General features: G+C 45.4%; 1 protein-coding gene across 7 annotated transcripts in view; it reads left to right on the top strand.

Moving 5' to 3' along the window:
• SIPA1L2 (signal induced proliferation associated 1 like 2) overlaps positions 1-14656 on the top strand; it is a 218573-nt gene that overhangs the window by 43885 nt on the left and 160032 nt on the right. The window contains exon 2 of one of the 7 annotated variants that reach the window (XM_082407559.1): positions 6869-6915. The exons of the other annotated variants lie outside the window; for them this stretch is intronic. The gene's annotated coding sequence lies outside the window, so the exon portion shown is untranslated. The remainder of the gene's footprint in view (positions 1-6868; positions 6916-14656) is intronic. 7 annotated transcript variants of the gene reach the window in all.

The following is a 14656-nucleotide window of genomic DNA, read 5'->3' on the forward strand; positions in this document are numbered from 1 at the left end:
AATGGTCTTTGGGAGGCATAGAGAGGAAGACACTGTCTAGGAAGTTTTTCTCGAAAACGTTTTCCCCCTGGAAATGTCTGAGAAAGCTTTGTGACAGTGAAGCCTGCTGGGTGTATTGGGTGATGGGAACATCTTGATAAAAGGGACCAAACCAGGAGACCTTGCAGGGGGGTGGTATATTTATTTGGGAAAGGTCATTTACTGCATGCTGTGCTTGTCAGGTCAAAGGTGCTTGGCTCCGCCTTATGGACTTATTTGAAGGCTATTTCAAGATTGAAGTTATGCACGGTGCAGTTTTGAATAGGTGTGTTCATCTGGGCCGTTGGTTATGAGCAACAGAAACCCAGCTTAAACCTTCTTAGGCAGAAAAAGAAAGGTCCAGTAACTGGGATGTCTGGGAGGAACATGCTTTAGACACTGTTGGATCCGGGGCTCCAGCATTGGCCCGGAGACCCTTTCTGTCTTGTATCTTGACTCCCCTTCTCTGCTTTGCTGAGTTCTTCAGCCCTTCCCGTGGGATCACCAGGATGGCGGCCAGCAGCTCACATCCTCCTGGCGTAGCATCCTCAGTGCCAACCGACTTCCATCTCCCGAGATCCCTGCATTATCCTAGAAAAGACGGAGACGGCTCGCTTTGGTTCTGCCCCCTGATCTAGCCACTGATGCAGTGGCAGGGAGGTGCCCTGAGCGGCCCAGGGGCAGGGGGTTCCGCCCAGAGCCAGAAGAGGTGGTGCTGGGCAGACAGACCCTGCGGCTCCGTGGCTCAGGTGGCACGAGAGGACACGTGAGGGAGGACGGGGCTGTTAGCCCAGGTTGGGAGCAGGGGTGGTCAGGGAGGATTGCGGGAAGCACGGGAACTCTCTTCTGTACGTTGAGGGAGAGGTGCTGGCGGGTCATTCATGTGGCAGTTGGCTGATGGGGCACAGAGAGATGGGTAAGGCTGGCCTTGTCCCCAGACAAGCCATTGATGATAGAGGTAGGCATGGAACAGGCCAGCCCACGGAGGAGGAGATGGATATTAGGTTGAATCACGAGCTGCTATTTCAGGTCAGCGAGGCAGGGTATTGGTGATTTCCTGTGGCTCAGCCTGTGCCGTGGGAATTCCGTTTGGAAACGCCCAGTGTTCCTTCTTTAGGCACACACCTACCCCCGTTCTTATCCTCAGCGGCTCTCAAGTCTCTGCGGACGGCTTTTCCCTTTCCTTTTCCTTGCCTGCCTTTTCCCTTCTTTCCCCCTCCCGCTACCCCTCCCTTCTTTCTTCTCATTTTGGGAAATATTCTTCAGGTGCTTTTAAAGCGCAAAGTACAGTGCTTAGTACTGGCTATGCAGTCGTGAACCGGACCTGGTCCCTGCCCTCCTGGAGTCTAGAGTCTAGACACAAAAGCACAGTGTTTAGGGCCTGATGGAATTCTCTCTGAGGAGCGGTGTTAACAGGGCTGATGGATTTCTCTGTGAGGTGTGGGGAGGCATCCAATCCTAGATTCTTCCTGACTCCCCCTTGGGCTGGGATGGAGGAGAGGAAGGCCTGCCTGAAAGCTGGATAGGTATGTACCTTCCTGACAAAATTGAGGGGTGAAGGGACAGAGCTCCCCCTGCCCCCTGACTCTCCACACCTTTGCTGTGGTCCAGGTGCTCCAGTGTTACCTGCTCTACCCTTTTCTTCCCCGTTTCTCTCCTCCCAGGTACGATTTGGCCTCCTCCTTGGGCCCCTCACAGTACCTACTGGAGACGTCTTCCATGATATTCTTTGGACACTTGGTCCCCATCTTCTGTGGAGAGGTTGGCCTCCTCTGTTAGGCAGAAAGCTTCAGGTGGCAGCAACTCCTACAGGGACAGCGTTTAGGGAAGGGTTTGGGCGCCGGAGGTGCTAAGTAAGTATTGTTAAATGTTAAAGTACCTTCGAAGGGGCTCTGTTTCCAGTTTCTTTCTCCCTTCTTATTACCTCTACCCAACTTACAAAAACCACCAGAGTACATATACAGTGGAATATTATTCAGCCTTAAAAAAGTAGGGCATCCTGTCCTGTGTGACAGCGTGGATGAACTTGGAGGACGTTATGCCCAGTGAAATAAGCCAGACACAGGAGGAGAAGTGCTGCGTGATTCCGCTTAAAATCATCAAACTCAGAGTACAGAGTAGGATGGTGGTTACCACAGGCTGCGCAGGTGGGGAACTGGGGCGGGGGGGCAGGGGTCACTGTCCAATAGGTATGAAGTTTCAGTTATGTACAAGGAATAAGTTCTAGAGCCTGCTTTACAGCGTCCTGCCTGCAGTTCACAGTATTGTATTGTGCTCTTAAACATTTGTTGAGAGGGTAGATCTCATGTTAAGTGTTCTTAGCACAATTTAAAAAAAAATTATATATATATATATATATATATATATATATATATACACAACAGCCACCAAAGAAAAAAACAAACAATACTTGAGTGACAGCAGTGCTTTATGTTGGGCCAAAGTGAAATCACAGAGGGAAGCATCTCCGTGAGAGGCAGCCCCACCCATGTGGAGAGTCTCATGGCTCTGACCTGATTCGCAGTGAAAACGGACCTCTCCTAGTGGGCAGACGTCCAGGTTTGTAACATAGTTTAAAGCTGAGCTGACATCTTCTCCACGATTTAGACACCAGCGCAGAAGTAGACCTTCAAATAGATGGGACACTGCTTTCAGAGACCGCTGGGGCTCCGTGTGGTGTGTGTGTGTGCGTGTGTCTGTCTGTCTGAGTACAACTATTTGAAGCAGTCAAGCCCGGTTACCGGCGCTGGTGAGTGGTCGCTGGTGTTGAACATCGGGCATTGACAGGTGAGCTGGTTTCCAGAATGCATTTCCTGGAGCAAATGGCATACTCTGCAGAATCCCCCGCGATTCAGAAATTCTCTCCTGATACGATAAGCTATTTGAACCTGGCCCTGGGCGCATATCCGCGCGGGCTGTGCTTCTGGAGTGGGTGAGGTCTGGGCTCGGGTTCCTGGCCTCATGCTGATGGGGAGGTGTGACTTCGCCTCATGGATCTGGGGGAGGTGCTCCTTCCCGCTGGCCCGGATGCGGGGAGAGGTGGTACCCCTTGTGCACATCGCCAAAGGTCACAGGTGCACGGACAGAAATCAGCACCGACCACTTTGCCCCCTCGGAGACATCTCATCATTTTGAAAGGAATGTTTATTTTTAGGACAAAGAACGAGGCTAAAACTTGGCCTTTCTTGCCTGCCCTGAGTGCTAGCAGGCCTGTCCTAACAGTCGACGGAGAAACGGTGACTTTTTGAGGTGGAGGGAATATTTGTATTCTTCTCAGTGGAAAGAAAATATTTGCCTTCACTTTCTCAGAACCTGGATTCGCTGGGGAAACAGCTGAAGAACCTGCTTGTCGGGACAAAGGGCCAGGCCTCTGTGTCTGCAGATCTGGTTTTCTGGCAGAGCTTCCTGTTGAGGTGTGAGGTGCCTCCCTGAGCAGCGGGGTGGAGGTGGGGGGAGGAGGACGGTCCCTCTTCCTTAACGCTCTGCGACGGCCCCAGCCCCAGGTCTGCTGCTTGGGAAGCCTGCTCTGCAGAAAATGCACTCTTTTTTTTTCCTCCAAAGCCAAAACAATAGCTAGTTGCCTCATATAAACCACCTGCTTGGTAGGAAATGAAGCAAAACTCTGGAGTCCCCAATGCCACTCGGAGGATTTGTGGTTTCCCTTCCTGTCAATAAACAAAAGCAGTTGGTTAAAGGAGCAGGGCATTAATTGTTTCCAGGATGTTTGCTGTAACAAAGGAAGGAAAAGTGCCTTTTACAGAGTTGCATTCATTGTGTGAGGGGTATTACCACAAAATTTAAAGCCTCTCTGCTGGAGAAGGGAAATTAACTACACGATATTTAGTCATGAAACACAGACTGTTTAATCGGTAGGATTTTTTAAAAATTTAATTTAATTTATTTTTTTATACAGCAGGTTCTTATTAGTTATTCATTTTATACATATTGGGGTATATATGTCAATCCCAATCTCCCAGTTCATCCCACCCCGCCACCCCCAATCAGTAGGATTTTTAAAGACTTATTTTGTAAACTAAAGTTGAGGGTTTTATAGTAGATCAGCATAAAAAAAAAAACCGTAGAAAACAGAGAGCCTCTTTAGAGAAGAAAAGATGATGCCTAAAACTTTGAAAAATAGTGATGCTTAGAGGACTTGAATTTTTCTTTTTTAATTGTACAAGTGCATGCTTTGTTAGCCAGAAACATTTATCGTCTGTAGTGCAGGATTGTGTCTGCCATGTGGGCTGCCCCAGGGTGCTTTTTGGTGTATGGAGTACTATGCCTGGGTACCTTGGTTGGGTGTGCTCCAAGGTAGAGCCTTGACTGTCTCCTTCACCAGCTCCTAACACAGGAGCTAAGGACCAGGACGCAGTCGGTGGACATTTGCTGAGTGGACGAATGCTTGGGTGGATTTAATACATTTAGTGAAGGTTGAAACCGTAACATAAGATACCCATTAATGTATTCTTTTCTGACTGCTTGATGTTAGGAAACCTTTTTGACGAATGCTATTTTTGAATTGTGGTAAGATATATATAACATACATTTTACAATTTTAACCATTTTAAGTGTTCAGTTCAGGGGCAATTAAGTACAATTAAGTTACATTCACGTTGTTGTGCAGCCATCACCACCGTCTATCTCTGGAGCATTTTCCTCTTCCCAAATAGAAACTTTGTACTCATTAAACAATAACTCCCCATCCCCCCTCCCCAGCTTCTGGCAACCACCATTCTACTTTCTGTCTCTATGAATTTGACTCCTCTGGGGACCTCATATAAGTGGAATCCTACAGTATTTGTCCTTTTGTGACTGGCTTATTTTACTTGGCATAATGTCCTCAAGGTTCACCCAAGTTTTAGTATGTGTCCCAATTCCCTTCCTTTAAAAGGCTTAATGATACTCTGTTGTATGGATAAACCATAATCTGATGGGCACTTGGGTTGTTTTTACCTTTTAGCTATTGCAGATAGGGCTGCAATGAACAAGGGGGTACAAATATCTGTTTCAGTCCCTGCTTGCAATTCTTTTGGGTATATATCCAGAAGCAGAATTGCTGGATCATATGGTAATTCTAGGTTTAATTTTTTTTTTTTTTTTTGAGGAACCCACCATACCATGCTTTAGATTTTTAAGCTCAGAATGGCTTGTATTGGCTGCACAAGTTTTGTCGTGAGAATTTCTTTCCACTCCCTCCCTCCCTGCACATAAGCTTAAATTCAGCTACAGTTGAAGGACTAATAATAGTACATCTTCACCCACTGTTTCAGTGTTTCATAAAAATTGAGACAGATTGCAAAAGGTGGGCTTTTGAAAGCCAAGGCCAATTACAGCCTTCTTGATAGGTCACCCTATGATGTATCAGGGACACCGGTTATACTGTGAGGGAGACAAGAGATGTAAACTGGACTTGGAGGGGTATGTCTTTTGCAGGCAGCAGAGAAGCCCGGTCAGTGACGTTTCATCCAAACTGTGCACTTGCACTGTTGCATCCTGAGTCTGTCCAGTGTCACGTGGGAGAGTGGGCCCCAGCCACTTTGCTCCAGTTTAGTTTGCAGAAATTCTCATGATTCCTATTTTAAAAAAAGGATGTAGTAAAAGATCATGATCTTAGGAGCCAGGCCGACTTGAGTTCATGCCCTGCTCTTTGTGACCTGCTGACTTTGGGCAAGTAACCAGTCCTTAGAGCACCCGTCTCCACTCCAGGGGGGCAGAAAGGCTGGATTTTTTTTCTTTCCTCTTTTTTTTTTTTTTTAATTGAAGTATAGTTGATTTACAGTGTTGTGTTGATTTCTGCTGTACAGCCGCGTGACTCAGTTGTACATATATATTCATTCTTAATTAATTAATTAATTAATTTATGGCTATGTTGGGTCTTTGTTTCTGTGCAAGGGCTTTCTCTAGTTGCGGCAAGCGGGGGCCACTCTTCATCGCGGTGCACGGCCCTCTCACTATTGCGGCCTCTCTCGTTGTAGAGCACAGGCTCCAGACGCGCAGCCTCAGTAATCGTGGCTCACGGGCCCAGTTGCTCCGCGGCATGTGGGATCTTCCCAGACCAGGGCTCGAACCCGTGTCCCCTGCATTGGCAGGCAGATTCTCAACCACTGCGCCACCAGGGAAGCCCCCTTCATTCTTTTTTTTAATGTTCTTTTCCATTATGGCTTATCACAGGATGGTAAATATAGTTCTCTTGGATTTTTTTTTTTTTTTTTAAGAGGATTGTGAGTTTGGAAATGACATACATGAAGTATTTAGTATGGTGCCTGGCACATAGTGCTGTGTACCTAATACTGGCCACTTCTCCAAGCAGATGCTGTTTAATAGAAGTGAGTACCAAAATAGCCGCCTGGGGCAGCAGTTCTCAACATTTTGGTCTTGGGCCCCCTTGACACTTAAAAATTACTCAGGATCCCAAGGAGCTTTTGATTATGTAGCTTATCTCTACTGATACTTACGATATGAGAACTAAAATTGAGACGTTTTAAAATATTTCTTAATTCATTTAAAATGGCAATAAGCCATGTACATCTTATTATAAGTAAATACCTTATGAAAATCACTGTTTCCAAAACCAAAGGAATTAATGAACAGAATGGCCTCGTTTTCCATTTTTGCAAATCTCTTAAATATCTGGTGTCAGAGTATAAGCTAGATCCCTCTCTCTCTTTACACCATGATGTGTCAGCCTCTGGGAGACTCTGCTGCACTTGGTGTCCTGGTGAAGATGGCTTTGACCCGTGGACCCCCGGAAGGGTCTTGGGAGCCCCCCGGGGCCTCAGATCACGCTCTGAAAGCCGCTGAGCAGTAGTTTTCCCGTGGGTCTGAGCTGGGTCTCTTTCCTCTCTTGCAGGATCTTGCTTTTGGCCATGCGTGCAGGAACTTGCTGCCGCCGCTGAGGTAAGCCAGCCAGGAAGGCCGGACCTGCAGAGCCATCCTTACCCCCATGCTGCCTCCAGCTTGAAAATGGGCGTGTGTGTCCCATGCATGGGCTTTTCAAAAAAGATTGTTTCTGTTCCCCTAGGCTTGCGGATTGAATGTTTTTTTTTTTTTTTAAAGATTCTATACTTTAATTTATTTTTTATTTTTGGCTGCGTTGGGTCTTCATTGCTGTGCACAGGCTTTCTCTAGTTGCGGTGAGCAGGGACTACTCTTCGTTGTGGTGCGTGGGCTTCTCACTGCGGTGGCGTCTCTTGTTGCGGAGCACGGGCTCTAGGTGCGTGGGCTTCAGTAGTTGCAGCACGTGGACACAGTAGCTGTGGCTCGCGGGCTCTAGAGCGCAGGCTCAGTAGTTGTGGCGCACGGGCTTAGTTGCTCCGCGGCATGTGGGATCTTCCCGGACCAGGGCTCGAACCCGTGTCCCTTACGTTGGCAGGCGGATTCTTAACCACTGCGCCACCAGGGAAGCCCGCAGTTCTGATTTGTTCCTCCTCAGCGGACAGGGGTGAGCTTTAGAAAGCCCGTTTGGCTTGGAGTTGCCTAAATTTCAGGCCTCAGAAGGGGTCGCTAGCGAGTTCCTGTGAGTGTCCCTTGATGTGTGTAAGAGGATATGATTTTAGAAATTGCGTTGTGCGTCTCTACACGGAGTGTCCCTGAGATGAAAGGGACAGTGTGAGCTTAATGGTGGGTAGAGGGCTGCTCCCCTGCTGGAGCTGTGTGGCATGGTGGGGGGAAGGGGAGACCTGCACGGAGAAGACGGTGATGGAGGGAGGGGCCAGGAGGCTACGGAGGGAGAGGTGAAGAGGATCAGGGCTTCCTGCATGAGTTCCAGCTGGCTCTGCCTGGGGTCACCTAGACGCTTCCCTCAGACACAGAATAAAGGCAGAGCCAGGGCTCCCTTCCTGTGTGTGCGTGCTCACAAATGCTGTGTTTTCTGTAACAGCAGGAGATAAGGTGGGTTTGTGAAAGAGCTGTCAGAAGTAACCATCCCCTGGCACATTTGGTCTCTGGCCCTGCATTACCAAAAGTGGATTACCACTCTTCTCTCTCGGTCTACACGTGCGCGTACACACACACACACACACACACACACGCGCGCACACAGTTTTCTTCCGCACTAAGAATGCGTTACATCCATCACGGCCCTTTACCCTCCAAGTACTTGTGTGTATTTCCTAGAAATAGAGAGATTCACTTAGTTAATAGTTCAGTGATCCTCTTCGGATCATTCAATACTGATGCGTTATTTACAGCTCATCTATAATTTGTGTTCCAGGGGTGTCATCTGACGCAAAGTGTCCTGCCCGGTGCTCCGCCTCCACACGGGTCCGGTCTAGGGTCAGGTCCTGCATTTAGTTGTCACATCTCTTGATCATCTTTATTTCTGCAGCCTCTGTCGTTTATGTGTGTTGGTGCATTTTGAAGTCTGTGGTCTGAGAGCCTGCATTTAAAAATGTTTTTAAGTGGGCAAGCACTTAAATGGTGGCAAGGTATTATTGGAGGAGAGAGTAGATATCCATCACATGCTTCCTTACCACAAATTATAAATACGTGATATATATGTATATATGTATGTTGAATGGTGAAATTGTGAAAGCAGTGGTAGGAGAGAGAAGAGGAGGAATCAGGAAACCGATAGTAGAGCCTCTTAGCCTGAAAAGGCTGTTCCCTCTTAAATGTGGCTTCGGTGACTTGGCTGAGTGCTAATGAACGCTTTGGAGGCAGAGTAAATCCTGAGGGGGGACAGCGATAGAGGGAGATAACTTACATTTCAGCACAAGAAGCACAGGAAGTGTTACCTCGGTTTGTTTTAAGGAAAGACCCTCCCTTTGTTCAGCTGGGCTTGTCCCTGCTGGTTCCTTGGTCCCTGTGGAAGCCGGTGATGAGTTCATTCTGACACCAGCCTGCCGCCAACCAGGGGCACCTCCTGCGGCCTAGACACGGCTTTGACTCTCCTCTGTCCTTTACTGCGCTTCCCAGTACCTTGGGGAGATGGCTGCTGTCTGGAACGAACCCTTTCTAGGTTTTCTCTAGTCGGTGTGTACAGCAGCTAACCTAGAGGCCGTGGTCTCCAGATTAATTTCTTTACGGCTAATTCTGATGAACGATGGTGTGGGTTTATTATAGAATATACCACCGTATAAACGTTTGTGACACATGCTCATGATATAATTTTAAGCATCCTTCATTTTGTCAAAAATTATGTGCTTTAGTTTTTAGATTTATAGATGTATTCAGTTCAGACAACACAGAAATCCCCCCTGTAATCTCACTCGCCAAAGGCAATCTCTATTGATAGACCTTTGAAATCTCCATGCACACTTTTTAAAAAACAGAAACAAAAAAACAAAAATGGGATTAGTCAATACGTACTGTTTCTCTGGTTGCTTTTGGTCACTTACCAATATTTTGTAGACATCTTTTCATTATCAACATTTAGGTAGTTCCTGCCTATTCTTTTTAATGGTGAATTGTTTTTTATTGTGTAGATAAGACTATAATTTATTTAACTAATCCCTGTTGGAGGACATTGAGGTGCTTCTTAGTTATTCCTAACAAAATGTTTGTATATAGACTTGTACAACTGAGTACACACACTTAAAATGTCAATGGTGTTGCCAGATTGCCCTCCAGATAGTTTGTGCTCACGTATGATTCCTTCACTGACGTATGAGTGAGCCTCTAGCCTTCACCAACAGTGAACATCTCAATGTTTTGTTTCTGATTTTAATGTAAAAACTATTTCACTGTCTTAATATTTATGTTCTTTTTTTAAAAATGAATGCTGAAGTTAGACACCTTTACATGTTTATTGGCCACTTGTATTTCATTGGCCCACTTTTGAATTATTACGTGTACTGATTTTTTTTTCAAACTTCTTTATTCAGATATTAGCCCTTTGTCACACAAATCAAACAACTATTTTTTGCCAATTCTTAGTTTTCTTCTTCTCCTCTCCTCCCCTCCCCCCTCCCCTCCCCTCCCCCTCTTCTTCTTTCTTTTTCTTTCAACTGTTTAGTTGTTTATGATGTGGATCCATTAGAAAATCCTGAGTTGAAAATCCTTTTAGGGCTATTTTAACATGGGTTATAATTATACCCCAGTTAAAGGTGATATCACAAATCTGTACAAGATATGTGTTGTTAAAAAAAATATATAAGTGGAGTTCATTTGCTTTGGTTCTTTTATTTTGCCTTTTGCAAGGCCCTTTATTCTCGCACAAATTTATACGTAATGAGAACACTGTAATTTGTAAATTCTGTCATAGCATCAGAACGGAGGAGATGCTGTACTCCTTGCATAATCCTGTACAGATACTTTTATCATTCCATGTCCTCATTTCTCATTGATGATGTTAGGACTTATTTAACCTTCATACAGGCTTAGAAGCTTGTTTATCAGAGGATTAGAAGACTCGTTCTGTGGGATAAGTCAATTATTATCATTAGGGGATTACGCAGAAAAATTGGAGCTGAGCTCCAAATTCTTATTCTTCCAAAGATGAATAAAATTTTCCAAGACAGCCGGTACCATAGTGTGATAGTGATGTGCATTTCATCCATCTTTCAGATTTCTGGTAAGAGTTTTTAACTCCTTCGGCCTCAGAAAGCTGCTGTTTTGATGCCGGGACTACCTTGTTCCTCCCCTCCCTGCTCTCAGCTTCACCTTCAACCTTCTACCTTTCTGGAATGAAAATAAATATAGGCAGGGTGGTGCTAGTCTTCCTTGTGATTCTGTTATTTTTCCTTCTTGGCCAATTTTGTTACGGCCAGTAGAATCCTAGGACTCTATGGACCTCTGGGGGGGGGGGGCATCATTTATCTCCATTTACTTAAAATGTTCTCAGACTGGTAAATTCCTCATCGTCCTGTCCAAGTTTCTGAAGAAGCATCCTAGTTTCTAGGTTAGATCTCTCTACGAAGGGAACAGCGCTGGGGGGGAGGTCATTTGCTTGCGGACAACAGCATTGCCATGTGGTGTCAGGATCAGGACGTCAAGAGCGAGTTGGAACTCTGAAGTGGCTTGGACGTCGAGAAATGCATTAGCCTGTACAGAAAACGTTCAGGTGATCTCACATCTCTTCCTCAAGGTTGTCTTTTTTGCCGCTTATCTTCATAGCATTTAACGGTGGGTTAATATTTCCCAGGTTATGTTTAAAAACATTTCATTCCACATCTAAATCTAGCAGCCAGATTTGGAAAGGTTTAGCCACCTCAGGCAGGCAGTCTTAAAATCTGAAGACCTCAGGGGAGAGAGACCGTGAGCTCCCCTGTCCCATGTGTCCTGGAGGGTGATCTTGTTCAGTAGATGTTTACTGGGTAATTTCTGTAAGTGGAGCCCTCTGTTAGGTGCCAAGGAAAACAAGATGATTAAAATGCAGCCCTTCCCCTTCAGGAGTTTGTAATCTAATGGGAGAGGAAAAAAGTACATACAAGTAGCTCTAATACAAGGTTCATTTACTATAATACTAGAGAGCTGAGATGACTGTGGAACTCTGCCCCCTCCAGGATGTCTGGCACATTCTAGGCACTTAATACACACATTTCAGTGGATAAATGAATGCATTTAGACATGTACATTTTGGTGTACTTTATTCATAGCAAAAAAAGATGTGTAGAAAGATGGTTTGTGGGATTTTATATGGCCCCAGAGGGTATGAGAATTTGTTGAGGTCACTAAGGGCTTAGGGCAGGCGGGGCAAATTCCATCACATAAACCACCCTTTCTCCTTGTGTCCCAGAGGCAGTCCTACTGGTTCCTCGGCCTCCTCCTCCCAAGCCTGGGAGAACTCTTAGTTTTCTGTTCCCCCTGAATCCATCACTTGAACCAAGTAGGATTTGGCCCTTAATTTGATGGGTCCAGCACCTTGGTTTCTTGTGGACTGATTCATGCTAGTCAGATATAAAACACAAAACCAAACCTGCTTTGTACTTGGAATTGTTTTTCTTGATGGACAAAGTGAGATATGTGTTTCTTGATAACTAGGGAATTCTTTGTTTTAATTCTCTTTTTCCAATTTCTCGTGCTTCCTGTTAGTTTCTAACTGGTTGAGTACATGACAATGTGCTTTATGCCCATTGTATTACAAGTAATTTTTTTCCCAAAATGTAACCCTGATCAGTTTGATCACACACGAGAGGGACCTTATGATCGAATGTGCAGACACTTTTAGTCACATTCACAATGTATTCGCAGGCCGTTTCCTCTTCCTCCTAATAATTACGATTGTACAGTATTGCAGCTTTATTTGTTTACTCTTCACTATGTGGTAGGTACTATTTAGTACTTCACCCATCTCATCTCATCTGCCAACGGTCCTTTGAAGTAGGTATTATCATCCCCCTTTTAGAAATGAGGGGACTGGGACTTCCCTGGTGGCACAGTGGTTGAGAATCCGCCTGCCAATGCAGGGGACACGGGTTCGAGCCCTGGTCCGGGAAGATCCCACATGCCACAGAGCAACTAAGCCCGTGCGCCACAACTACTGAGCCTGCACTCTAGAGCCCAAGAGCCACAACTACTGAGCCCACGTGCCACAACTACTGAGCCCACGTGCCACAACTACTGAAGCCCACGCACCTAGAGCCCGTGTTCCGCAACAAGAGAAGCCACCGCAATGAGAAGCCCGTGCACCGCAACGAAGAGTAGCCCCCGCTCGCCGCAACTAGAGAAAGCCCGCGTGCAGCAACGAAGACCCAACGCAGCCAAAAGTAAATAAATTTATAAAATAAAAAAAAAAAGTTAAACATACTGATATCCTGTAAAACCAGATGGAATCCCAGCAGTGCTTTAAGGATGTGTGCTGGAATAATACGGAACAACTACTGTTGGTTCTGATAGAATAATATGAACGACCCACCCATGGCCTGAAGACCCACTTGAAGTATCAAGCCTCTCAAAACACACTTGTCCCTAAGGGTTATGAACGCCACATCTTTGACAGCTTTGTTGACTCTTCAGGGGCTTTTTAGTTTAAATGATAATTCTGCGTGATTTCTGAAGGGTGAATATGACCAATAAGAAAGTCAGTGTATTAGGGGTTATCATTACGAAACGTTTAAAATGCCCAGTCAAACATTGCGTACGCCTTCTACAGTGTTATTATTCGGAAAACACCCACAGTTTTGTGCTGTAAAGACAGATCCTGTGTATTTCCTTAGTGACAAGATGCTCACGCCCGTCTTCGTTCGGGAACCTGAGAGCCAACATGGCTTTTTCAGAGAACACATTGTAGTTTTGTAAGTTTTCTTTCCTTTGTTTGTTTGTCTTTATTAAACATTTCTCTTTGGAGGAAAGATCAGTGGAAAATTTCAGAAAGGAAGAGTTCAGTGAGGAACAATGGATGGGGTTAAGATGTTGATTCTGAAGTAAAATCATTGTTTTTCCTTGATAAAAGCAACTTGCCTTGGTAATTAGCAGAGTGCCGCATAGAAGCTGAGAAGAAAAGGAACTGTATCCTCTGAGAGTCCTTCCCAACTCCGCAGTCTTTCTGCCCCAGGTTTCTGTGATCTGGGAGGCTGTAGTCTCAGGGTCCTTTGGTCCCCTTCACACCTTGAGGCACAACAGGAGTCAGGGGGTGGCAGCCTTCCCTGTCTAGAGAGAGGAATAGAGTCTACCTGTTTGGTGAAGTGAACCAACTTTTTATATTTAATAACCTGCTAACAAACGTGAACATATTTCTAAGGTCAGATTCTTTGATTCTCTCTTCCCCTCAACGTGGTGGTGACACCAGCTGGTAGTTACGAGCACTTTCTGTTCCAGGCTGTCCTTTCCTTTGGCGGGAACAGCTCCTGGGCTGTCTTCCCACCCTGCAGATGAAGGCACTCCGCGGACAGAGCTGCTCCAGAGACTTCGGAAGGAGAGTTTAGCTCTTAGCTGCCTGTGCTGGTGTCGCACGTATTTGCAGAGACAAACATCTAGCAAATGGGCTTGGTGGAAATAGTATGATTTAGTGACAAGAACGTGAAAGGACTTTCATTTTAAGGTTAGACAACAACAGGGTGTGCTATCCACGTTGTCAGATTATTAACTTAATGTCACCTTGGGCAATTTACTTATTCTTTTATGTGTCACAGTTTGGATATTGGCAAAATAGAGATGATAAGCTATGGTAAGATTTTTATATGCATTCAGTGAGGTAATGCTTATTACAACTGATCTAGCTATTTTATTCGCTGGCTTTCGGTTTTATCTGATACATGCACTAAAATCTGTTTGTAAAACACTATTATTTTCCCATCTCAGCTTTATTGTTCCCACAGTAAAAATCCATGGTAGAATCCCTTTTTTATAAATACATTGAGAAAAAGGAAGGAAAAAGCAAAGGCGAAATTAAAATCGGGAATTAAGGAGTATTAAAATGTGGGTTTTCGTTTTTCACTTTCTTATGATCTTATCTGACTTTTTTTGGTAGCCGCCTGTTGTGACTTGATTTTTATTCTCTCCAGTGGTGGTTTCTAGAAGAGTAGCACTCGTGACCTCTGGGTGGCCCAGCCTTTGCAGGCTTTGTTCCTGGTGCTTATGTAAGCAGATAGGTTAAGGGGGGGTGGGTCCTGGAGAAAGAGAACCAGGAATGGCTTTCTCGACATAAGAACCCATCTTGGTCTAAGCCATTTTGTGATCTAAGCCTGGCCAGAGTGCTCGCTATTGAACAGGTCTCAGTAATTAATGATCTTAAGGGAGGGGATGCAGAAACAAGGGA

This window comes from Balaenoptera borealis, assembly GCF_965194805.1.
Source record: "Balaenoptera borealis genome assembly, chromosome: 10".
NCBI classification, from domain to species: Eukaryota; Metazoa; Chordata; class Mammalia; order Artiodactyla; family Balaenopteridae; genus Balaenoptera; species Balaenoptera borealis.